The sequence below is a fragment of the Pleurodeles waltl genome, chromosome 9 (genome assembly GCF_031143425.1).
Source record: "Pleurodeles waltl isolate 20211129_DDA chromosome 9, aPleWal1.hap1.20221129, whole genome shotgun sequence".
Taxonomy (NCBI): Eukaryota; Metazoa; Chordata; class Amphibia; order Caudata; family Salamandridae; genus Pleurodeles; species Pleurodeles waltl.
Window position 1 is genome coordinate 1,103,996,832 of NC_090448.1, and position 26,587 is coordinate 1,104,023,418.

At 42.7% G+C, this 26,587-nt stretch overlaps 1 protein-coding gene across 3 annotated transcripts in view; it reads left to right on the forward strand.

Annotated features, from left to right (window-relative positions):
* The window catches only part of TMEM229B (transmembrane protein 229B), a 172,774-nt gene that overhangs the window by 45,451 nt on the left and 100,736 nt on the right, over positions 1 to 26,587 (forward strand). For all 3 annotated transcript variants that reach the window (XM_069208831.1, XM_069208833.1, XM_069208832.1), the window contains exon 2: positions 808 to 877. The gene's annotated coding sequence lies outside the window, so the exon portion shown is untranslated. The remainder of the gene's footprint in view (positions 1 to 807; positions 878 to 26,587) is intronic.

Sequence of the window (26,587 nt, forward strand, 5' to 3'; positions counted from 1 at the left end):
AGTCCACTAGCAGCTTTATGTTATCATAGAAGCAAAACACGACATTTCGGTACAAAATCACTTTAAGATGTAAAATCACATTAATGTTTCAAATCATCCTTAGAGCAGTGTCAGCAGGAATCTGAAACACTTTTAGAAGCCCCAATGTGTCTTGGTTGTAATGCACAAATGATTAACTTCACTAGCCCTACACTGCAAACCAAACACACCTTAGATAGACTGAAGCGCATAATTGCCATCAGCAAACACTGAGGCGGAAGTATTCCTCTGGCATGATCCAAAATGTGAACATCACTTTCTTCAAGCAAGTGGCAGACGCCAAAGTCCTCTCTATGTATGTTTTGGCTTTGAGGAATGAGTTCTGGCACACAGGTAAAGCTGTCTATACCCTGGTCCAAAAATCACAAATCAATAACAATCGACCCTGTGTGAAAAGGAGAACGCTTCTCTGGAGGAAAGGAGAAGAAGCTTGGGACTATGGAGGTTTAAAAGTTTGAATCAGTTCTTTGTGCGAACTTACTATATTCGCTTGGAAGAAAGCCTTTAGGGTAAAATGTCAGTGCCATAAGCGTGTCCTTCCTCTGGCTAGCTGAGAACCAGGAGAGGTGGATGGTGTGTACGCCTAGGATTACAACGTAGCTGCTTGATGGAAAAATGGCAAATAGTCCAGTGTGGAAAGTAGCCAACAAAGGTCCAGTTTCTTCCTCTGGCACCAAAGTAGTTTGGTATTTGGGACAGTTGCTTGCTGTTGATGGGATGGTACTATTGCTGTCTTCACAGATGTACTGCGATTCTGTTTTTCTGCAGACAAGGCAACCCAGGACCCACTGGCGGGAGACCTCGGGAGCATAGAAGAGGTGGAAGAAAAGAAATCCAGGTATGTGTTATTGTCTGGCTACCACGCCTTACATGAACCAGTATTTTGTGGCCTCCCCATTCCAAACACATAACACACAGAGAGAGTTACACTGAATTACAGGACAATCCAGATACTGGCATGAGAGTGGCTCTTGCTCAGCCCTTGACTGGTGTTTTTTTAAAAATCACTTTAGTTACTGCACAGTGAAAAGATTTTTACTAAGCTTCACTAACACTCAAGTGGTAGCAGGTGCAGGATGGATAGCAGCAGTGCAAAAACGACGTAAAAAGCAAAGTCAGATAGGGTCACTGTGTTGGCAGTCAGAGCCATAGAGAAGAGCTGCAACCAAGGAGTAGAAAAATCCTCTATACAGTAGTTTTAGGTCTGGCCTAGAGACAGCTTTATCCAATTTACTTGTCAGTTCATCTGTCATTCACACTTTGCTTACACCCACCACAGCATACAGCTTGGGGGATCCGGTGCTCATTTTACACACAGGCTCTCTTGTGCAGTGAGTAAGGGTATTTTTCTTGATCGCATGTATCATGCACCTACAACAAAGCACACTTCAGTGCTGAGGCTGGTGGGTCAATACTTTGACAATGTGTTTTTTTCATTCTTTCAACTTTTTTTTAATGTTTTAGTCAGACTTAAGAGTTTAGCCTGTGTCTTGAGGTTACATAAAAACTTAGCCAATAGCATATTTTCTTTGAGCCAGTACCAATCATATTTTCCATTGAAGTGCATAAAACCTTAAGATGCTTCCTGCACCGGCTTACTAGGAGGTGTCTGTATGTTATGCATTCTTCTTTTAAATCATAGGCAATTGCCATTTTTGACCTGTATTTTTTATTGCAAAAATATGGCTGCCATGTTTAGGTAGGAACAAGTTTTCTTTCTCTTTATTTTTATGGTATATAATTGCTTGAAAAAACATTTTTTTTTAAATGACCATCCCTCCAATATATCAATGCCAAGGTCAAACCTATTGGATTTGCCAATGCTTATTAACCTTGCAGTGACTATGAGACTTTGTAGACTGGCATGTCATGAAAAGCAGCACTGACAGTCTTGCGTCCGTACAGGTCCCCATCTGGCACGGCTCCTGCTCAGGTTCAGCACTCTAGTTCTGCATTAGAACAGAACTCTGGCTTAAATAGCATTAGGGCAGGAAAGTGGCCTTGCTGAGTACATCACACTCATGGGATGTTATAAAGTGCTCATATAATCCAAGGAGTTCCTTGGTGCGAAGTAGATGATCTCTTATAAATATTAAGTGAGGATTCTTAGACATTTGTAGGATTGTAGTTGCGGTAAAAGTATCCATAGTAACATGTAAAGAGTTGTACTTCATAACTCACTGTGCTCGACGCAGCGCTATAGTCCTTACGTCTTCCAGGATGGCTGTCGCTTGGCTGAATGGGGCATATAAACATGTTTCTCTGTTTACTCTTGCTGGGCATATTCTGAGCTGGATGTACATTGCAGCCCGGACTCCATTCTAGGGTCTATGGCATGCAGCCCCAAGTAGTCAGCTCCCAGGACAAGTGAAAATGGCAGGCCTCAACCCAAGTGTAGGCAGCTGCCATCTTCTTCTAGAGTCAACGTGATCTCACCATTCACAGATGAGTTGGACCCCAGACCACATGCATCATGAGAACACAGCAACCAACTCTCCAGACAGGAGAGAGTCAGTTGAGTTCTCCTTCGAGGAGTACATGCAAAAAGACCAGTACCTAACTCAAACTGCCACGGTTGCTAAAGCCAGGTGGGGTTATTTGCCATCCTCTGATCTCTGTGCTGGTGCACTTTCGGTGGACCCTAGTCTGTCAAAGTCTCGTATTCTGAGGACAGGCCTATATGCTGCGTGAAGCCACTCTTCCTGTAGAGTGAGGAAGCTAGTCACTGCCAGCAAAAACTCAAGGAAGGAGAGAGTGGGAGTGGTAGACAGGATAGCACATAGTGAAAGGACCCATCTAAGTGCCAGGCGCTACTGTCAAAGAATTAGAGCAGCAGAAGTAAGGACGGTGAATGGTCAACAAGACGTTGAAGAACCTGGACCACAGGAACAAGGTATGAGAGCGCCTGACAAAAACACTCCTGTCTAAAGAAGGTAAAACAGGTCTGCTTGCCCCATTTGACAGCAGGCAAGCTCCGTGCATGTTGTTTTCTGGGTAATTACTTCTCTCACACTGTTCATCGCTTTCTATATAATTACCTAGTTCATGTATGTCACTTGTAGCATCGGTGCCAACTTAAGCATGCGTGCGGGTGCTCATAGCCCAACCCGTGCTCACCCCACTTTTATCATTTATAATTTTTAAAGTTTTGATGCTCACACACTGACTGTCTGCTGGAGTATCACCTGCCCTCGCTTGCTTATGTTTTTTTAGATGAGTGTCCATTTCATATCCGTGTCATGTGACATCAGTGCCTAGCCTGTCTTTAGCTCACGTGGTATCGGTGCATTATCCGTGTTTGTTTCTGTAGATTACTGGCAATTCAACACTGATATCATGTAACATACCTGTCCTCATCACCTGTCGCTCATGTGACTTCAGTGACTACTTCCTGCTTGTGGATTCAGACATCAGTCCATTTTTAGGTCATGCCTACCTGGCTAGTTGAAATAGACAAATTGTGGGCTTACCATGAACATAGAGGGGTGTGTATCCCATCATTGCTTACCATTAGGTGGCTTTATTGTCACTCTCATTTGCCTTCTTATTAGATGGCTTTCTTTGTCCATCTTGTGTCTGTCCCTCCACAGAGGATTTCCAATTTACTTGTGACCCTCCCCTGCGTACTTTTAAGGAACTACTTTTTTATGATCTGGCTTGACAGTGCGGCTGTCACCAGACAAATATGTGGGCATTACTAGACAGGGGATTTGCTCAACCCACATGTTGGCTGCTAGGAGTGCATGTTTTGATTGGGCAGAAGTTGTGTGCTTCCATATAAAAAAGTGTTTGACTTCTGCTGCAGCTATGATCGTTTTATATATCCATCTGGCTGAAGACATACGTGGAATTTGAATGCAGTAAAAGTGTCTTAGATAAATATTCTATTCTGTTTGTCTTTCTCTGGCAGAAGCACAGACGGGGAGGCAGTCATTAACCTACATGGATGTTTAGTTCTGGCTTGACAGCGCAAATGTCACCTAACCTTTTAAACTACACCAATATTATTCTACAGTTCTTTGCCTCCACACGAATACATATTAGTTCCAAAGCTGTTTACTTGCAATGCTTCATATAGCATACAACATTGCCTTAAAACCAGACATATTGGCATTGCCAATTCTTGCTTCTTTTGTTTTAGGAACTCCACACGGGTGCATGTGTTTTCCAGGTGTCTTCCAACGGTGCTTCTCCTCCCCCTCTGTGATCTGTGTTGCTTTCTCTTGCACCTGTGCCTCTCCCCTGCACCCCTGTGTAATGCGCTTGCTCTTGTGTGCTTCTCCCTGCGTTGCTTTATCCCGGGTGCTTCTCCCCACAGCTCCAAGTTGCTAGTTCTCTTGCTCCTTATTTGCTTTTCTCCCTCTGCGTTCCATGTTGCTCTCTCTTTCTTTTGTTTGCTTTTCTCCGTCCACACCTACGCTCTCTGAATTGCTTCTTCCCATTGCTCTGTGTGTTGCTTTCACCCTCTGCTCCCCTGTGTTGCTTCTGCCCACCATGATCCATCTCCCATCTTAATTAGAAAAAAACACACGTTTGTGTCTTTTTTGTTTTAATTTACTATCCAAATTGGTATATACAAAGAAATAAAAGCAACTGTGTTATTTTGAGTGTGTGCCCATGCGCGGTGCTCACACCTACAAAATAATGCGAGTGGAGGCATCGTAGGCTTTTTTTATTCTTCTTTAGCCATGCTTCCCAGCAGAGGGGATGGTGTATAGCAAGGATACTCAAAGTACGGCCCGCGAGCCTCATGCGGCCCCTCTGACCTTTACATGCGGCCCCCTGGGGCAACAGGAGCACTGGGCAGCTGTTTGCTCGACTCCGCACTAACAAATATTAAATACACACACAATCATTTATTTCAAACTTAATTGGTGCCAAAGGAAGTAACTAGGGACTCCGGTACTTAACTTTAGAAACGCCTTCATGTTTAAAGACATCTTGAAGCATAAGTGTAAAACTAAGACAGTCTCTTCAATATTAATTAAGTGTATTTAGTTAACATGCCGAACCTTTTCGCCTTAGTACAATTTATTTTATCAGTGCATTGAGATGTATTCCTTTTAAAGTGACAGTATTCAAACATAAATTTGAAAAACATTAATTATTTCTCTTCCCCTGAGAAAACCACCAATAGTAAATTAAAGAGGCAATTCACTTGGTATGTGCACTTTATATATGATAGGAACCCAGGCCACCCATAAACAACATTATAGTTTATTAAATCCAACATAGAAGCAGGTTTTGTGCAGCGCACACCATGAATCATGTATTTCGAGGTCATCTTAAATGTGATAATGTAGAAAAAGGAGGGAAAGTGACACTAAACAATTGCCTAGGATCACACAGTTTGGAAAAGTGGGTAAGCTGGGATTCATTCCAGGTTTTCTGGTTTCCCATTGTTTATTTCAGCCACTAGATGTATATCCTTTGCTTGCCCTACACCTACCTTGTCACCAATCCCCCTAGTCACCCGACCCGACTTCCACCTCCCTGGCATCAATGCGGCCCCCAGGCACGTCACAGACCAAACTTTTTGGCCCCTGGGAAAATGTTTGCGAGTACCCATGGTGTACAGCATCGCTAAAAGCACCGACAAAGACAATAGGTCTCAATAGCAAGACATATTGGCTCCGGCAGTGATTGTTCGTGTTCGGCCCTTGTGACATCACTGCCCACTTTACGCTGGTCATCAGTGCCGCCTTCATGGTTACGTCTTGTGGTATCAGTACCTGTTCCATTCTTCCCGCGTGAGATTACTGTACACTCCCTACTGAACTTTTGTCATCAGATTCGACTGAGTTACATATGACATCAGTGCCCTTTCCATGTTTGTCTCTCGTGACATCATTGACCTTTCCGTGTTTGCCTTTTGTGTCATTTCATGCTGGTCTCCTGTGAAACCAGTTCTCATGTAATGCATGTTTCTTTTGACCCCACTACCCATTTCATTCCTGTTTTTTGTGGCATCAGTGTACACTTCATACTTGGGTCTATGAAATCAGTGCCAATTTCACATCTGTGTCTTGTGGCGTGGATGCCTGTCCACTGCTCATCTTTTGCAACACAACTGTCCACTTCCTGCTGCCACTTGTCTGCTATGACAGCACTGACCCCCCTGGGCATACCTCTTGGGATATAATGCCAACCTTATGCCTTTAAAGAGCGAAATCTTTATCCGCCCCAATTTCAACAATGACACTACAAGTAAGAATAAAAACATTTTCCCGAACATATGATTTGACTTACCCACACATTTTGATTCAAGCAGATTAAGCCTGGGTCGCGTGCCAGGAAAACACTCACTTCAGCACACGGCACGTGCCCCGCTGGGAAGGCATCACGTGATTACCTAGTAACATCTTCTGTTTTGGTGTTTGCAATTAGATTTTCAAACTTGGGTGGCTACAGTCAGTATCTAAATTGAGGCAAATTCAATAACCTTTCTGAATCTGCCCATCTCTAGTTTTTTAATCACCCAGGCGCTTCTTTTGTACATTTCTGCCTTTTTGAAATGTGTGCAGAGTTGACATTTTAATCTGTGGTTACATTTTTTTCTCTGATCGAAGGCGATTGTTCTTCAAAGACAGGCTTGTCGCCGCTGCTCCTTTTTTAATGAGAGAAGTGTTCCTTTGTGATGTTCTCAGGCACATGCTCAGAAAGTCGACAGGTTGCTCAGGAAATCATATTGCGATCAGTTGTTCCTGACTGATCTCTGCACCTACATAATGCAAACCTTTTCACGGTGAAGTCGTTGTAGGATTTGGAGCACCAGTCCCACAGTTATTTTGCTTGTGACTTTGACTGGAAAATAAAATAAAATAGGTGAGAATAAGTTACAGAATTAGACAGATATAAAAAAGAATGTACTATTTTATCTGAGGGACAGAAACCTAATGTTTCAAATAATGACCAATTTAACACGCAGACACGTCCCACACGCTGCTCAAAAACGTATGCTTCGAAAATGGCAAAAAACATGAATCACTCCATGATCCACAATTTGTGAAGAAAATACAAAAAACAAATGCCTGGCACTATGCCTCTGCTGTGCCAGTGTGCCAGCCTGAAATTGGATTTGATTACTTTTTTCATTCACTGCTGGGGCAGATTTTAAGATTCTGATCATTCGAAGCCATAAACACAGCAGCATGTGATTCGGGACTCGCCGGGTAGGTCATAGTCCAAAAAATGCAGCAGATCACAGAAGGAAAGTGAATACGGCAGAACAAACATGGATGTCCGCTCCAAAGACACAGTCTTGTCCAACTCGGGGTTGCGATGACCAGCAGAACTGAACGCCCACCTACTCCTCCAGGTGCATAGTACATGCAAGAAAGGACATCTCGCGTCATTCTCTAGCACCTGTGTCACATTCCCAAGGTCATTAGCTGTTCAGTACACAAGGTTGTGTGTCAGAACATCATATGCAGCAGGATCATCTGACATTAATATGACATCCAAAATTTTGTTAACAAAACTATTAAAATTTAGTGTAGATTTCCTATTATTAACTTTATTAGGCTGATATTTTGTAGGATGATTTATAGGGCACAATATTAATGTCAGCTACTGTCTAGAAAATGATATTGTGGTACTGCTCATAACAGTCTCCCAGAGGACCCTGTTAAAGTGACCCCTGCACACTGTCATATTAGGGGTCGTACTACAGTATGCACCCGCCCTAGCACCATGTCCTGATGGCTATCCCCAGTAGCCTAGTAATGCACATACTGGGCCTTATTACCACCTTAACGGAGGGGTTTCCTCCATCACAAATGTGGCAGATATCCCGTCTGTCGTATTATGATCCCATTATATTCAGTGGAGATCATAACACGGCGGACAGGATATCCGTCACATTTGTGATGGAGGAAATTCCTCCGTCAAGGTCGTAATAAGGCCCATTGTGTTGCCTCTGCTTCCCATGTTCTTCTCTGTCAGCCTCAACAAGGTCTCCAGTTTGCTTTCCTTGAGTCTAAATGTATTTCGGTCATGGAAATTTGGGGAGCTGTCCATTCTGCGACATCTGAGCCGGTCCATGTACTATCTACTGCATGATTGGTTGTCTCACCTGGCAGTGACTGATTTTGAGCAGTGGCACTGTTTGTGCTTGAACACAGAATTACCAGCCACAGGCCTTCAATGTGAATTTCTGCTGGGCTTTTTAGCCTTTGCCACAATGCAGCAACTTCAGGTGTAGGAGTTCCTTGTCAGCTGCAGAAGTAAAAAGGAAAACACTAGGATATTTATATCTCCTCATATTTTCTGTTTCCATATCATATATATTGACAATGGAGTGAGTGATTTTGGCAAAGAGAGGTAAAACAACATCCATGTAGCCCACTGATAATCCTGGCTAAATGATTCTGCATTTTTGCTTATTATTGCTGTGACTACACAATGGCAAAATTGTGCTAGGTACAATTGTTTGCCATTGATATTGACAATGATTGATATTAGTAGTCGAACTCATGAGCATCTGTAGGTTTCTTGGTGCTAATCATAACCAGTGTCCAATGGGAGACACATGCTTGGAACAGGACTGGATATTCCATCTGGATAGACCGGGCCAAATAAATGACAATTATCGCATGTCGTGTCATTGATTTGTTCAGACAGACACATATTGTGCCTGTGTTTACCTTCACTCGAGGCCCCCAGAGAAGTCTGGACATCTCCATTCTGTTACCAAATAGGTCCTGTCATGCAGGCCCCTACTAAAAGCCCCCAAAAGGGTTGTATCCGTAATGTGTCGTGACAGAACAGCCCTGCAAGCAATAGGGTATTTTGCTGCAATGCAACTTTGTTCTGTAGAATAAATGATCTGATGACAAAGTAACAGGGATATACAGGGACGTGGCTTGGTCAGTAAGATTGGGGGGGGCGTGTTAGCTTCAGATTTCCCGACAATCACGCTTGCATATGATGTTAAAATACATTATACAACAATCAGGTCGCACTAGAGGGGCTTAAGGGGCAGTGGAAAGGGAGAGGAATGCGGATTGGTAGGTGCACTAAGTGAGAGAAAGCGCATCATTTTGTGAAATAACCAACATTTTTGAAGTCTTCCAAATAGAGAGAGGGAGAGTGTGTGTGTGTTCTTGTCTGTGTGTGTAAAAGTTCCTGGTGAAATCCGACAGACACCTCACCATACCCGACTGAAAGCACATGCGCCCAACTATTTATCACAAATGACATGTATTGAGGGGTCATAACACTCCTTCCCCCTCCCAAAGCTATGCCCCTGACAAAACCTCAGTGCAGGTCTTCACAGGCAGCCAGTGCAGGGAGTCAACTAGAGCAGTGGTTCCCAACCTGTGGTCCCGGAACCCCTGGGTGTCCACAAAGCCTTCTCAGGGGGTCCACGACTGCTTATAAAATTAAAAAATATTGACATATTAGGTATTATGCTTCCAGTAATGACTCAGTGGGGGTCTCCGGATTCCAATGATGATTCAGTGGGGGTCCCTGAGTTCCATTAATGATAAAGTGGTGGTCCACAGAAGTAAAAAGGTTGGGAACCACTGAACTAGAGGGATGTGTCAGAATCTGGGATGTTTCAGTAAAAATGTCAGTGACTGTATGGAGAGTTTATGAACTAGATAATAGCAGCAGTGTCTGATAATGAGGTGCTAATAAACGTTACGTGCAGCGGGGAGCTTTATTTTAGGGCAGAACTGGGTGGAGGTCAAAAGCGAGGTGTCCAGGGTCTAAAGTTAAAATAAACAAATCACTGGAAATACGGGAGAAAGATGGATTTCCTACAATCTCTTGTGTGCATATCAATATCTACAGTCTGCAGATAATGCTATTTCTAACCGGATGATAGTAATCTGAACGAGACAGAGGAGAAGAAAGTGAAGTGACTTGACAACCGGGTGTCTTTCATCAGCAAGTTGCACTTCCTAAGTGGTGAAAACAGATTTCAGTGACTACATGTTCTGAGCAGATGAGGTGAGTTATAGAAAGTATGTGTTAGTTCAGTTTGTGATGAGAGGCAAAGAGTCAAAGAGATGTACGTCCAGTTTTCACTGCAATGTATTTCCCAACAGAAAGAAGTGATTGGCCTGGGGTAAAGATGTTAATTGTATTCTGGATGTAATCTGGAATTGCTCCACATAAAATGAGATCCTACAATGGGAATTCTGAATTGTGCCTAAGATGGTAGTCAGTGCAGTTTCCTTCGGAGGAGGGAGCTATGTTATCTGCAAGGCTATTGGTGACACACAGGTGGCAGAAGTTTTTGTCTCTTCTAGCTCAGGAAGGTGTTCATTTTTGGCTCCAACAGGAGGGGAGTTTAAATAATCAGGATTAGTGCTTTGAATAAGGGTTTGATGGCTCTCTCTGAGTCAATCAATCAGGAATTTGCAAAGTGCACTACTCACCCGTGAGGGTCTCAAGGTGCTGAGGAGGGGTGTTCTATCGCTCAAACCGCCAGGTCTTGAGAAGTTTCCTGAAGGTAGGGAGGTCTTTGGTCTGACGCTGGTGAGTGTAGAGATAGGAGGAAGAAGCTACTCAATTAAGGTCCATTTCCACTGTTGAAGTGCCATCACATGTTACTCCCCTGGTTTTAGAGGGCATGAAATTGCTTCCAGTTGAGATTGGAAGGAATAGAGATCTGCCATCCCATTCAGAATTCCATGCCTGCACTTACCGCCATGTGTAGTTATTCCCATTCAGACACAAATATGAGGCAGGCCAAGTGAGACTGAGTGCGCGTGGCTTCTTTGTGCAGTGTTTGCTTTGTACATTTAGCAATGGCAGACTTGAACGTTAGCTGTAGCACACCCATTTGAACTCCTCAGCATCATATTGTAACTTCTTCGAAGCATTCAAATCTTAAATCTACAAGTGCAACCTCACCATGTCTCTTGCATGAAGATGCTTTTCCCCAGGCTGGCTACAAGCCTGCTTAACCCTGTTAAGCATGTCTCATTCAAATGGCCTGGTTCAGAGAAACCGGCTTTCTTAATCAAGTAAAGTACTGGAAACCACGGTCACAAAAAGTCTGCGTGAATGTGTGTAGCTAATCTTAGCACTTCAAGACCACCAACCCTTGTTCAGTTCATTACAGGACTAGAGCTATCCCTAGTAGAGCTCAGAAAAGAATACCTCAACACTATTTATTTTATGTGTATGCTCTCTAAATCACTAAATGTCACCTTCAGCCACAGTAACATACAGAAAAACAAAGCCGTTCAGAGTCCATGCGAGTTAGAATGCCACATCAGATATGTAGTGTGAATCTGGATCTGGCATTCTTTAACTGCTTCTATACGGACTTTTGAATTAATTCAAAGACTGTCCGAAAATATTGGTTTTCAAGAATCCTCTGATATGAATGCAATCAGCTTCATCCAGACTTCAGGGCAGGTGTTGAACTGTATAATATTGGCACAGGCTGTACCAGCCTCCCACACTTTCTCAATTCCATCCCTCATTTCCGTCCAATTGCCATCTTAGGTACCACCGAAATGCTGATCTTTTTAATCCCCAATATCCTTTGTGTACTCACAAGAGTGGCATGCCCCCCCAATCTTGCCACCGTCTGCTAAATCTACTGACGCCCCAGTACTTCCGCTGTTAACAGAATTCACCCTCCGATGAGCACATATAACAAAACTTCCATCTTCCTCTCAATACTATTAAACATTAGTGCTCTACTGAAACATGAGTGACTTCTCAGATTTTGTTCACGATCATAAAACTAGATGTATTTTTCATAACTGAATATGTGACTTAAATGAAACTTTAGAGCCCAATGTAACTCTTTCAATTCAGTGGCGTAACCCACTTTGAGGGACCCACCTGCAAAGTACATGAAGGACCCCTCTGCAGATTCACTCAGGAGCTCCCAGGCCAGGGCACTGTGCAGAGCCCTCTCCTCCCCCGGAACGCAGGCTCCCCCGCAGCTGCGGGGGCCTTTGTTACGCCACTGTGGCAATTCCTTGAAACTATGAAATCCCTTTCCTCAAACACTTAGGCAAACCGGAGGTGTGGTGGCTATTATTTCCTGTGACCACCTATCTGTCTCCGCCATTCCTATAAATTTCTTTCACCCTGCTGAGTTATTTTGCTTTAAATGATCTCTTATGGTTAAAAACGCCTTTACAGTCATTTGCTTTATCGCCATCTGGATCACTCACTGTTTGTACCCATTTTTTTCAACAATGTATTTCTCCTTTTGCTCTTGAAGCAACCAACATTATTGTCCTTGGGAACTTTAAAATGCCGACAGGCAACTCCAACAATCCTGCTACAAAGAATTTGATAGACTCTTGTTAAATGGTCAAAATGCATCAAAATGTTAAAACCGCTACCCACTGTGCAGAACACACAATGGCGGCAACCAATCCACGTGGTCATCTTCTTGGTGCTTTCTAATTTCACTCCCTGCCCTCAAATAGCTACTAAAGCTCACAACCAAGGATTTGTTACTAAATTTTAATTCCCAAAATAACAAATCCACTTCTACCTGCTCTTTCTTCCCAAGAATTGTAATGAAATTCTTACCTTTCCGCCCCAAAAGATGCAAATTCTTTGTCATTCGCACCATCATTGGATCCTGGCCAGACTATGGCAATGTCCTATACCTGGGGCTTCCTACATATTAATTTCAGTATCTTCAAGTGGTCCAGAATACCACTACTTGCCTTTTACTTGGTCTTCCTAAGCATACATCTGTTTCTCGGCACCTTACCCAACTTCATTGGCTACCTATATGCAAATGCTCTTTAAATGCATTTTCCTCTGTGGCAAAGCCCTTTATGGATCCAGTCCCCAACCTTGTTTAAGAGCTTTTCACCTGTTACCAACCAGCTCGCTGCTTTTCATCATCTTTGGTCCATTTACTTACTATTTCTTAAATTCTCTGTGTACGCCAGCGCGGTAGTGCCTTCTCCTTTTTGGCATCGAAAGCCTGGAACTTGTTATCTCCAGATCTTTAATTTAGAAAACATACTCCAAACGTGGCTGTTCTCATTACCCAAAGCATCACAGCTGGATTCTCATTCCTTCCGCGCCAGGACACCCACAACTGGTAACAGTACACCTACTAAATTCATTACCATATCACAACAAGGCTATTTCGTTATTTCAGGCCCTGGACCCCAAAGAATCTTCGTGCATATGTACTTCTCTTGAATACCTTGATGAAGTGTAACAAGCTGACCCGATTGTCCTCCTCCTCTCTGGAGCTCATGGCGTGGTGGACCACAAAATCATTCAGTCTACCCCGCAGGAGTGTATAGCATTATTCAGTTCTTTCCTGATTGTGTGCGGCCAGCCACCTTACCTTGGATCAATGGATTCATCCGCCTGTAGTGCCAAAGAGGTCCCCACTCTCTCACCTGTGGTTAAATTGCTATATGTGCTCCCAGGGTGGGCATTGGAGCAATACTAAGTACATTCCTAAAGGAATAAAAATACATATCTGTCCCTCGGTGTTCCCTGCCCACGCTATGTCTTTGTGTTACGGATTCCATTAGTAACTGGTTTCTTTGTTTAGACCTGAAGTTTGATGTCAAGTTCTACCTCTGCTTTACAATGAAGTGATTTTAACAACAGTGTTAAATGAATGCGCTTGCAGACCTGAGAAATATCCTGTAGCACCTAAAAGCTCTTTCATTCTTTGCAGATTGGTGCACCTGATGGCCAACATTCCTACATACCAGAGGCTGGGGTCAAATTCTGCTCCTCGACCTTGTTACTGTTCACGTTTAGTAATCCATTTATTCTGCACTCCCTTTCGTTCGTTCTCACTTTGTATATTTTCATTTTGTTTCCTTACTGTTATTTGAATGTAATGTTTCGTGGTAAACGTGACCAAGGTAGCAAGGGGCGAACTGGATTGCTACCGAGGCATTTTAAAAGCCTTTCTCCTCCTTTTAAATCCCGCGCTACTGCGGTCTCATTGTTGGCCCACTGTTGTGTGGAAAGAAGCACAGGACATATTTGGCCTGCGAGCTTTTGTCAACTGAACACCTTGGCTCTGTGCGCGCGGGTACAGACTCGGCATGCCCTGAAGTGTGAAGAACAAGGCTCAACACCCTCGGTACACAGTTTTATCTTTTTATGGGTTTGCAACGCAGTGCCTTGGGAAACTGTCAGAACTTTGTGGTCTGGCACATCACGGTGTTGTACAGCGCGCGCTCCCTCCCTTTGCACTGTTCGACCAGATTGCCTTTTAGAGTAATTCCCTAAATATCCAGGCTGCGCTAATTGTCAGTTTGCAGCGTTCAGTAACATTTCTGTGTTTTCCTCTTGCACAAGCACTTTTCGCCCTGTTGTCAGTATTCTGTGGGCTTTTAACCACGCCCATCTCACGTCCATCACTTTCACTCATTTGTGGGCCTGCCTTTCAAATATCCCTTGATGTCGTTGGTAAATGCTTTGTTTGTCCCGCCTTGGGAATGACCCTGTTACATGGATTATTGCACGATTGCCGCAAACTATTTTTTCTTTAGTCTCTCCCCTTCGTACTCCATGGGGCCATGGGGCGAACAGCGCAGAACACCGCAAATTCCATCGGCGGTAACGAAGCACTGGTCACATTGTTCACACTGTTACCTAATCAGTCATTTCTTTTGACTCTCCCCTTCACACTCCATAGCTCTCACAAAAACACTTGTAATTGATAAATGCTTTATAAAAAAAAAATACAGAAATCCTCAAAGGGACTCTCCCAACACAGCAGGAGATCCGATATTACAGTATTCACTGCACTCACCCCATAATGCATTGCAGGTCATTACCTTTAGAAAACATTTTTGCTCATAAATCTGCCTGTGGTGGTCCTAGGACAATGGGACCTCCGCCAAAACATTCACGACAACATGCTCTTTGTGTCTACATCATCTCTTGACCCCTACACTAGGTTAGTGGAGACCCCAAAATAATAAGCCCTCCCATCATTGTATCTGTTTAAGCTCTCTCATGGCTGGGATGTTTGTTTCACAGATGGGACTAGTTTGTGTTTTAAGGGCCTTGTTTGTAATATCACTGCAGTAGGCCTGTTAACTCAGAAAATGTGTAAACCAATATGTCTTCTAAGGGTTAAATATATGGTTACAGTGCATTGCTTTCTGCCATTTACTTTTCATGTGGTCATGCACTCTAGGGGCTAACTTTATGGTTACATGACCATGTTTCTCACAAAAGCTATTTACACTGTGGCGCCCTCTAGGGACTGTTCTAAGCATTACAGTCAACATATCAACATAGTAAAATATTCGTGGCATGGAAACTTGCCCCATAAATCTTTTCAGGGTATTACTTTTATAAAAGATTTCTGAAAAAATTCACCACAACGTGCTCTCTCTTTCTACATCATCTCTGTGTCCCCATACTAGGTTAGTGGGGACCCCAAAATAATAACCCTCCCACCATTAAGTGTCTTTTTAAGTTCTTTCATAGCTAAAACTTTTGTTTTGCAGCTGGCAGTAATTTTGTTTTAAGGACCTTGTTTGTTATATCATTGCAGTAGGCCTGTTAGCCTTCAAAATGCATAATGTACTACGCCCTCTCGGGGCTAAAGATATGGTAACTCTGCATTACTTTCTGTCATCCTCTTTTCATGTGGTTATGGCCTCTGGGGGCTGACTGTATGGTTACATGACCCTATTTCTTACAAGTGCTACTTTTATTGTTGTGTCCTCTAGGGACTTTTCTGAGAATTACAATCAACATACTACTATATTCACAGGCACGAAAACTCACCTTATAATGCTGTATAGGCAGTTACTTTTACAAAGTATTTTTGCTCATAACTCAGCCTGTGGTGGCTCTAGGAGACAATGTGCTCTTTCTGTCTACACCATCGCTGGGTCCAATAACACTAGGTTAGTCGGGACCCAAAAATAATAACTCCTCCCACCATTCAATTTATTTTTTAAGTGCTTTCATGGTTGTAACTTTTGTTTTACAGCTGGGAGTAGTTTGTGTTTAAAGGCCTTGTTTGTAATATTATTGTAGTAGGCTTGCTAGCCCTAAAACGGTGTATATATTTAGCCCTCTAGGGACTAAATATATAGCTAAAGTGCATTACTTCCTGATATTTTCTTTTCATGTGATTATGCCATTAAGGGGCTAACTATACAGTTGCATGACCATGCTTCTCACAAATGATATTTTAATTTGGTGTTCTCTAGGGACTGTTCTGAGCATTACAGTCTAATGGCAAACGTTTATTTCTGATAAAGGTTTTTATTGGGCTTACAGGATAATACATTTGTTTTATTAATCTCTCCTTATTACAATTATGACCAGGATGTAGGCCAAGTTAACATCCTTATTACACTATGACTGTTTGAACACTCTTGATATGTTTGGGTGACCCTTCTAGTTTATTTCTCTCATTACTCCTCTGTGGTTGTCTTGTGTCTTTTCTTTTGGAAGTTGTGTTAGCCAGCCAGCAACTCTGATGGTGGGATGCTGAAAGTGGTATTCTATTGAAATTAGCACAGCAGATATCAATTAGGATGCTAGATGGCAACATTTTCATTTTGGCTGCAGATAGAGGAAGGAGGTAAATGGAAGTGCTTTAGTTATAAGCAGGGCCACTGGAATTATGTGGCAGGAAAACACCACATTTTGAGGAAGGTGTGACCAATTTATGTGGTAAGAAAAGACCAATTATGAATTTACAACGCAAATAGCTTTAACCCAAGCAAATGCAAGACCTATTGCATTGCAAATGCCTGTTTTTAATGTTGCTGTCTACACATTTATACAGGTGTTTCTGCAGAACATTCATTCAGGGCACCAGAACATCCTTCCCCTTCCTTTCAATGATAAATGAAAAGCAGGGCCCTCCACTCAGGACTAGCATCACTCCTATCCATACTGTCCTTCAGGAAGTTCCACATTGAGGGACTTCTTTCCCTCTCCGTCTATGGTCAGGAACATTCAGAGTCACATGGAATTCAGGAAGCTGGTAAAAAGCTGGCTGTTGTCAAACATATGCCTCCTTTACTATGGGCAATATTTTAAATCAAGAGCCTTACCATCTCTACTCAGCTATCCAGGAAATATATCTAGAAAACATTCCATTCTTTTTGTGGGTAAACTCTCACCCATCAGGGTTGCACCTTGATGACATGCTTCATCATTGGGTTTCCTCCTGTTCTGCTGCGGAATGGGGCATGCTACCACTGAAATATACAGTAGCACTTCTCACGATCAGCACAATGCTTCTCACCTTTGACTGAAGAATTTGAAAGAACACCCGGTCTTCTGCTGGTTTTGGATAGACCAAGATAAGGACGACCCTTTCTAGTAGCCACGGTGCTGCTTGACAGAAAAACGCCTAAGCAGACTGTACCCTCCGGAAGGCGTCCCAGAGGGGGGAGGGGGGGGGGGGGGGGAATATGGGAAAAAAACTCAAAACAGGAACTCCTGAAAAAGAGGAAAAAAACAAGAGTGAAAAAAGAAAAAAATTTGAAAAATAACAATCAGAGCAACAGGAGCTGGAGAAAAACATGATGAACAGGAGCGAAGATCACCACCAAGAGGAAGTGTTTGTAACACAAAGCAGATCAGGACTGAATGACTTCTATACTGGAAGACAGGAAGTGACAACACAGGAAAGAGGAAAACACCATCTTGGATTGGGAAAGACCCATAGAAAAGGATGGGAAAAAAGAACAGAAGAAGACAACATGGAACCCAGCAAGAAGACAGTATGGAAAAAAGGAAAAAAGACAAGTGCACAGAAAACAGAAGAAGGAAAAGAAAAGCAAAAAAGTCCACAACTGACAAGCAAGAAGAAATGTTATCGAAAATATGAAAAATGCATCCTGGAACGCGTTGTAAATGTTCTGCAAAAATGCGGAGGACGGCGCTCCGGTAATCAGAGTTGCGGTCTGACCACAGCCGGAAAAAGAGATGCCTCGGTTCAGCGTGGCGTCACAGCACTAGATTGTATGGAACCAATGTATGTCATACAATAGAAGATGGTGGGGTTGTAATGTGGGTTAAAAATACTTGACTAGTGGTTGCTGAATTCTTTAATGAATACCCTAGATGGTATGGTCAAAAACTGGAAAGGAAGATGGGAAGGTAATGCTAGGTTCAATTTCCTGAACCCCATGTTTCTGCCACCCTTCCCGATGTCATCATCAGGACCGTGTCTAACACTCCCTGAAACCACTCCTCATAGAAATGAACAGTGCTATCCAATCATGCAGTCTGCATGCTACACTGAAAAATAGACACCTACTTGGTGTTGGTTCCACTGAATCTGTAAAGAGACAAAGGTTTAACCTGGAAAGTCTGAGGACACTGTCAAGTATGTGCCCAATTGTGATAAAAAATAAACGGGTCACATTCCGAATACTAGCATCTACTAATTAGCGTTAATATCATACTGTGAGGTACCCCATGAAACATTTGTGAGCACTTCTAATGCACACAATGCGTTTTCAAAGTGAACACTCATCCTGTCACACAACAGACCACACTTATAACAAATATAAATACATATGGCAACACTTAATGGTGCCCCCTGGTTCTACGGATGTCAGGTGAGTCTGTAGTCACATGCTAGGTAAGTATGAAAAAATAGAGCCAATAAATCACACTGTTAAATCCAATATTTTGTCCTTAAGTGAAGACTCCCCCAGTCACGCTGTACTTACATTTTCAAGGTCCCCGCCCAGTCAGTTCACCTAAAACAGTATCATCTGTGCCCGCATGTGGAGCAATAGCTTGGACTGCAGGTATTTGAACTCTTTTTCGGAGGTCCTTGCGAGACACGCCAAACATGCTTAACACAGTGGTTGATGGGTGCTGACCGGCTAGAAAGCGACTCATTCAACATGGCGGATGTGACCGATACCATTTCCTGGTTCCATGCAATCATCAGAGATATTAAATCCTATAATATATTAAAAACTATGTGAATTAAAGAAGTTAATTAATTGCCATATTTATATATAAAAATGAATTCTGCTAGCTCAAAAAAAGGGAGAACGAAAAGATAACTAAGCTGGAGGAAAAACATTAATGTAGTAGACTACAAAAGAGTACTGGTTAAACGTGTATGAATAATGGAAATGTTCAGAAGATTCAAATGAGCATTTGGAGGAAAAAACTGAACCATCATAACCATGATAAAAAAAAAAAACAGGAAAGCAATGTGAGAAACAGGGACGAGGGCTGGTACCAAAAGTTGGAACTAAGTACCCAAGATGACAAAAAAGGTGGAAAGACTCGGTAAAATAAAAAGAAAAGCCATCATCACAGTCACATGGTAGTATTGTGGTCAAGTAAAAAATTGAGGTCAAGTAAAACATTGGCCCCACGGATTACTGTTGTTCTCTTTCAAGGAGTAGGTGTTCACAGTTGATAGTTTCTGATGTGTGTTCCAGGACCAACCACTTGTAGTCTGTCACTGTATGCCCTTTCTCGATGAAGTGTGTGGGCAACTTAGTTGTGTTACGTCCACATCTTAGGTTGCTATTAGCTTGACGTAAAGTTCACACCTTTTGTCCAAACCACACCAAAATAGTACAATATTTACATAAATTAGGGATGAAGGACGATGAGTCAACAGCTAGCGGCAAAATGCCCACAGAACTTGGTATTCCTGGAAGGGTCTCCCATCCAAGTACTAACAAGGCCCACCCTGCCTTAGGAACCTGATGAGTTCAGACGCATTCAGGATGGTAAGGCCGCAGTCATGGAGGGTTCGGTTTGAGACCTCTTATGCTGTCATAACCTGCTGCTTCCACCTCCCTTCAACACTCCCATTTACATCATGCCTTCCTTTCTACACTCTCATGCACATTCTCATACAGTTGTTATGGACAACCAAAGCCAGGGACAGACCCTTCCTGCCACAAGCTTTACACTTGTTCCGTTTGCGCATTCACAGGGGCTCCGACAGTGGTCTTTTAGGGCTCAGCAGTAGCAATGTAGCACAACAAGAGCTGATCGCCAGCCCTACTTCCCTGTGCTTGTAACAAAGAGCCTATTGACTTTCCTGGGTTACCATTGGACTCTTGGCACAGAAATAGTGGCAATTTGCCACTAGAGAGGTATAGGCACAGGTATATTCTGAAAAGTTTGACCTACATTTTTTTACTTTATAATAAAAATGAAAACGAAAAATTCAAGTTTATTAGAAAAGATGATGAGCCTGCAGCCAGCTGCAAAATACCTATAGAACCTGTTTTTCCCAGGTGGTCTCTTGTTCAAGTGTAGGCCAAGCTCACCCTGCCTAACTTCCTAGATCAGATGTGATTAGGAGCATTGAGAGTGTTTTGGCTGCAGTTATAGAAGACTACTATTTTAGGCCTCTTATGCTGAAATAGGCACCGGTTCACAGCCTGCTCCTTTCACCATTCTTTGATACTTTACCAAATGCCCTTCTTGCTAAACACTCGCACACATCTCTCTTCTACGCTTGTTATAGACAGCCAAAGCCAAGGACAGCCCCCTTCTTGCACAAACTTGACAGATTTGGGCCAGATTTAATAGAAAATGAAGGTGCGTGGTGCTGCACCAAATTTGGCAGCGTCGTGCACCGTCATTTTTCAAAACCCAGGGATGCGCCATATTTACTAGAATATGGCACACCCCTGTGTTTCCACCGCGCAGGCATTAAATTTGCTGCCGCGCGTCAACGCATCAACCCTTGCTCCATAGAGTAACGATGGCTGCATTGAGGGGGAGATTGTTTTGTGCAGGAAGGAACACCTTCCTTAAATGGTGATTTCCTCGTTCTATGTGTGCTTCAGAATGCAGCACACATAGAAAGAGCAAAAAGCGAGGAGAAATGAAAGCATTTCTCCTAGTTTTGCCATGCTAACGCAGGTTTACGACAACTTGTAAATTTGAGGCAGCATCAAAAGCAATGGGTGTTGCGGTGGAATGCCCACTGCAACACCCATTCCATGCTCCTCTGACGCAGAAAACTGCGTCGGAGAGGCCCGTATTTAGAAGGAGGTGTAACGCCCCAAAAAAGTGGCGTTACACCTCTTTGTAAATATGGAGCAGTGCTTAGCGCCACCGGAGCGTCACGAAAAGTGACACTCCGGTGGCACTAGGGGCTCTTAAATATGCTCCTTAATTTGCTCATCCATAGGGGCTCAGCCAGCATTCTTTTAGGCCCCAGCACCAACAATTGCAGCAGCAATGTAACATGACAATCGCTGACTGCTAGCTCTGCTTCCCTGTGTTTGTAACAAAAAGTCTAGAGACTCACTTGAGGTGCCAATTGACTCTAGGCATGTGAATGAGTGGCACTTTGTCCTTAGAGTAGTACAGGTGCAGGTGAAATATTGGACGTGGGTTCCCCTGGGAGTCTAGTTTAAAAAAATGTACAGGTTTGCTAGGTTTTCCTAGGACCCAGCTGAGGTAGGGCCCAAAAACCACAGCTACCCACGTTGCAAAAAACAGGTCAGTTCTGCATGGAAAAATTTGATGCATCCATGTTGCGGTTTGGGACATTTCCTGTCACGGGCACTCGGCCTACCCACACAGGTGAGGTACCATTTTCATCAGTAGACGTAGGAGAATGCTGGGTGGAGGGAAGTTTGTGTACTGATTCCAGGACTTTCCATCACAGAAGTGGGAGTCAAAGTTTGAGGTTTGCACGGGATTCTGGGTAGAAAAATGTAGCAAGAGCCACACAAGTCACACCATCCTGGATTCCCCTAGGTGACTAGTTTTCAAAAATGTACAGGTTTGCTAGGATTCCATAGGTGCCGGCTGAGCTAGAGCCCAAAATCCACAGCTAGGCACATTGCATAAATAGGGTCAGTTTTCAGTGGAAAAATGTGATGTGTCCACTTTGAGTTTTGGGCTGTTTCCTGTTGCGGGCACTAGGCCTACCCACACAAGTGAGGTACCATTTTTATCAGTAGACTTGAGGGAACACAGAATAGCAGAACAAGTGTTATTACCAATTGTCTTTTTCTGCATTTGCACCTTCCAAATGTAAGACAGTGTGTAAGAAAGAAGTCATCTTGAGAAATGCCCTCTAATTCTCATGCCAGTATGGGTACCCACAAATTCAGAGATGCGCAAATAACCACTGCTTCTAAACTTGTGCTCATTTTGGAAATACAGAGGTTTCCTTGATACCTATTTTTCACTTTTTATATTTTACCAAATAAATTGCTGTATACCCGGTACACAATGAAAACCCATTGGATGGTGCAGGTCATTTGCTGGCTCTGGGTACCTTGGGTTCTTGGTGAACCTACAAGCCCTATATATCCCTGCAACCAGAAGGTTTCAGTGGACGTACCGGTATATGGCTTTAAAAAATCTGCCATAGTTTGAAAAAGTTACAGATGAAAACGTAGACAGAAATGGCTGGTCTTTTCAACTCAATTTCAATATATTATTTTTATTTCAACTGTTACTTTCTATAAGAAAACCTTGAATGATCTACACAAATGACCACTTACTGAATTCAGAATCTTGTATACGTTTCAGAAATGTATAGCTGTCCAGCATCCACCATTGGTTTCACACCCATTTCTGTCACTAACTGGAAGGAGGTTGAAAGCACAAAAAAAGGAAAAATGGAGTATATCCCAGTAAAAGGCCAAAACTGTGTTGAAAATGTGGTTTTCTGTTTCTAGTCTGCCTGTTCCTGAAAGCTGGGAAGATAGTGATTTTAGCACCACAAACCCTTCATTGATGCCATTTGCTAGGAAAAAACAGACTCTTTCTTCTGCATCACTTTTTTCCCATTTTCCCCAAAAAACCCAAAATGTAGCTGTATTTTGACTAATGTCTCGGTCCCCTCCAGGGGAATCCACAAACTCTGGCTACCATTAGAATCCCCAGAATTTTGAAAAAGAGGACGCAAACTTGGCATGTACAGCTTATGTGGACAAAACGTTTCAGGGGGCCTAAGTGCTAACTACCCCAAACAAAACAAAAAAACGGCTTAGTACAGGAGGGGGTTTAGCAACGAAAGGGTTAAGTTAGGGATTAAGATGATGATTCTGCAGTGAACAAAAAATGCCTACAGAACCTGGCATTCACAAACTGTCTATAACCCAACTACTAACCAGGCTTGCCATGTTTAGCTTCTGAGGTCTGAGGAGATCAGGCTTATTCAGGATTGTATGGCTGCAGTAATAGAAAACTGCCACATTAGGCCTTTTATACTGGATTAAACACTAGGGGCCAGATGTACCAAAGGATTTTACCCATTCTGTGTCTATGGGAAAAAGCTTTCGTACATATGGCCCTAGGTCTGCTGCTTCCACCATCCTTCGCCCTTCATAAGGTGTGCTCAGACTTTACTTTGTTTAACATGGAGTACTACTTGCACCCCAAATGTTACTGGTTTCTAAACCAGGCACAATATAACTTTCAACATGCACAACCACACTTGCCCCCGGGCTTATACTATTTCCATTGCATACACTGACACATGTATGCACAATAACTCTATGCTGTGTATGAACAAAGGCCGTTTACTAACAACTTTCATTTTTGTAGTGATGCAAAGGTTTATGAGTGATTTGAATAGCAGTATCATGTATGATGTCTTTTGAGATGTCATCAATGATATCATTTACCAAGCAATAAATTATGGAATATTTGAGGTCATTAGCAGTACACGAGGTGGCACAAGTTATAGTTAGTTCACTAAAGTGTAACTAGCAAATTTCAGCATTTTTAGTTTATTGGTTTTTATATCATTGCAACATCTAACGATAATATCACTTTAACCCTTGCATTTTACAGCACATTTCTATATTTTTTAACGTAAGCTAAGATCTTATGTCCATACCTAACTATAACATCACTATAGCTTTGGTTTATTTCAGTGGATTTTTGTGTTTTTTGGCCGTTCACTGCGGTGGCCAGGCCTTCCATCCCACCACAGTCAGTGCCTAAATCCCCGCAGGCTCCCAGTCCTCTCTTTGCACACAGCTTTCAGATGTGTGCAGCAGGGGTTTGGCCCTGCACCCAACCCACTGCAGGCGGCCAGCCCTCTGCGCACTGTGCACTGGCCCCTGGCTTATGACCCTCACAGTGGCAGGCTGTAGTGGTCCATGACCATACCCTTCTTGTAGTTTTTGTAAGTGCTTCAGTAGTATAGTGGTAGTGCATTACCACAGTGCCTCCGCACAGCCCTATTGCTACAATGGAACAACAGGTGATATTATGTTGGGTACAGCAGTACCTGGTGCTGGTACCATAGTGGTAGTATGGTGGAGGTCAGGCTGTCCCTCAGGCCTGTGTTGGCTGGCACAAGATATATAATCCATGCTGTGGCCAGCCAATCAGGATCTTTGATTGGGACAGTCAGAGCATATCTAGAGACTATCAGTCCTGATATCTCTAACATTTTGCCAGCGCTAACACTTTTGTGCCCACTCTGAGCACCTTTTTAAATGCTATTATCTTGAAAACATCTTAATGGATTTACCCCAAACCACAAAAAGCACACTTTCTGAGTACGGTCTACTTTTTACCAAGTTTGGTGAAATTTTGTGCGCCTTATTTTCTAGGTCAGAGAGCAAAGTTTCGTATGGAATTAAAATGTGAAATCACACTTTTGGTGCCTCTACCTTTTTCTTGGTCACAGGAATCAATGGGAAGGTATTTTTTTTAAAGGAGCAAAACTAGATAACCTTTTTTTGGAAAGTTGCATGCGGATTTGTCAAATTGTAGCAAAGTTACGACACAGTGGCGGTTGCTACTGTGTTTTGTGTGTGTATATATATATATATATATATATATATGTATCCATGCAATGCTGAACATCATCTTTCAGTCACTTCAGAACACTGTGGTTGAGCAAAAAAATATATAGCCTGAAGACAGTGGAAGTGGGAAAGACCATGTCCAAGTTATTTATTATTCAGTTGGAAACTTTGTTTTATTAATGACGTCTTTCCCCGCCCTGCATAGATTCTAGTATGTATCTGTTTTAAAGGGTACGAGAAATAAGAAAAAAGTAAATAGAACAGGTGCACAATGTTCTCACAAACAAGGCTTTTGGAGAAAGACTGTATCGAGTCTTCTCAAAACGTAAAGGTCATCAAATTATTATGACATTGTTTCATAAGTATAATATTCTGGAGAGTCCTGGGGTGCATTGATTTCTTTTAACTGCGGACACATTGTTCCTTTATTTCGTCACCGTGTTATAGTCTGTGTTTTGTGATGCACGTGTATTTTTTCCTGGGAAGTCACATAATTTTTGTCGCCTCTTCCAGATTGGTCACATGGGCACCTCCGTCTGTAAAAGAGACCTCTCGGAAGTGCTGATACATGTACATAGAAGCTCCCTGTGATATCCTTGAGGGAAGGATTCATATAGCGCGCTGTCTCAAGGCGCTGTGCATCGACCTGAACCAGGACATTCTTCCCGCGCTTCATGTAATTGACAAGTGATATTCAGCTACCTATAAATGAGCAGGAAGTTCATGCCAGGCAAGAGAGGCTTCAACATGAACTTTAAAAACTTGTTTTCCCAGAAAAACCATTTTGGAGGTTTACTCTGCATCACCTTTAGAACCTGGGAGGAGACCATCTTCCAAGAAAAATGTGAACAAAAGGGGCCACGTGAGGTATTTTACAGGGCAATTATACTATAGGTGTCTAAGAGCACTCATGATATATTCAAGTTATTTAATGTTGTGCATCAGCGTTAGGTGATCCCTCTCCCGGTATGGTATCATAATATCGTGGCCTAGCTATCATTTGACAAACATACTGTGTCCTAAATACCGTTTACATAAATATCCCCCAACTGAAGTTAATAACAGAATATCTACCCCTACTAGAGCACTATTTTGTAAATAATATTTAGACCAAATATTTGCTATCAATATTCTGACATAGATTCACCGACCCAAAGAACATTATAGAAAACTGTGGCTAAGGAGTGCATATTTCAGAACAATTTTCTAAAAATCGTAAGAAATGCCCTGGGTGACAGGGGAAGCTTATAAAACCTGTGTATGCGATTTCTGATCCTATAGTTCTTCACAACAACTTACTACACTTCTGCATTTCACTTCATTTCATTCTCCTTCCTCTTCTGAGTAGATTCTCAGTCATTTGGGTTTGAAGGGGGGGGTGAAAGTACGCTACACAAACCTCAAAGTTTTAGACCTTATACAGGAAATCTAGACACATTGCACAGGCTCATACTGCGTTCCTAGCACTCTGTTTACTGAGACCTTACTGGTTCAAGCATAATGTTTAAACAAGCATTCGGAGTGCAGTGGGTCGGGAGTTTTCTCGAGTTAGAGCTACTAGTGTTGTAAATTCCCAACTGGACTTTTCTTGCCAAATAAATTGAAAATGAAAAGTAAAACAGTTGACATAAGCGAGCCGATTCAAAGCGCCATGGCCGCCAATGAGCATAAGCGCGAAGGAGAGACACAAAAGGAAAAGGAAGTTCGCTTGCGGTCAAACGTATCGACAGAAGTGCAATTATCCTTGTAACAGGGTCGATGGCCAAGGCGGGAACAGAACCTCCCCAAGGAGGGACAAACGTAAAGCATTTACTCATGATAACAAAGGACTTTTGAAAGGCAAGCCCATGAACGAGTGATAGTGA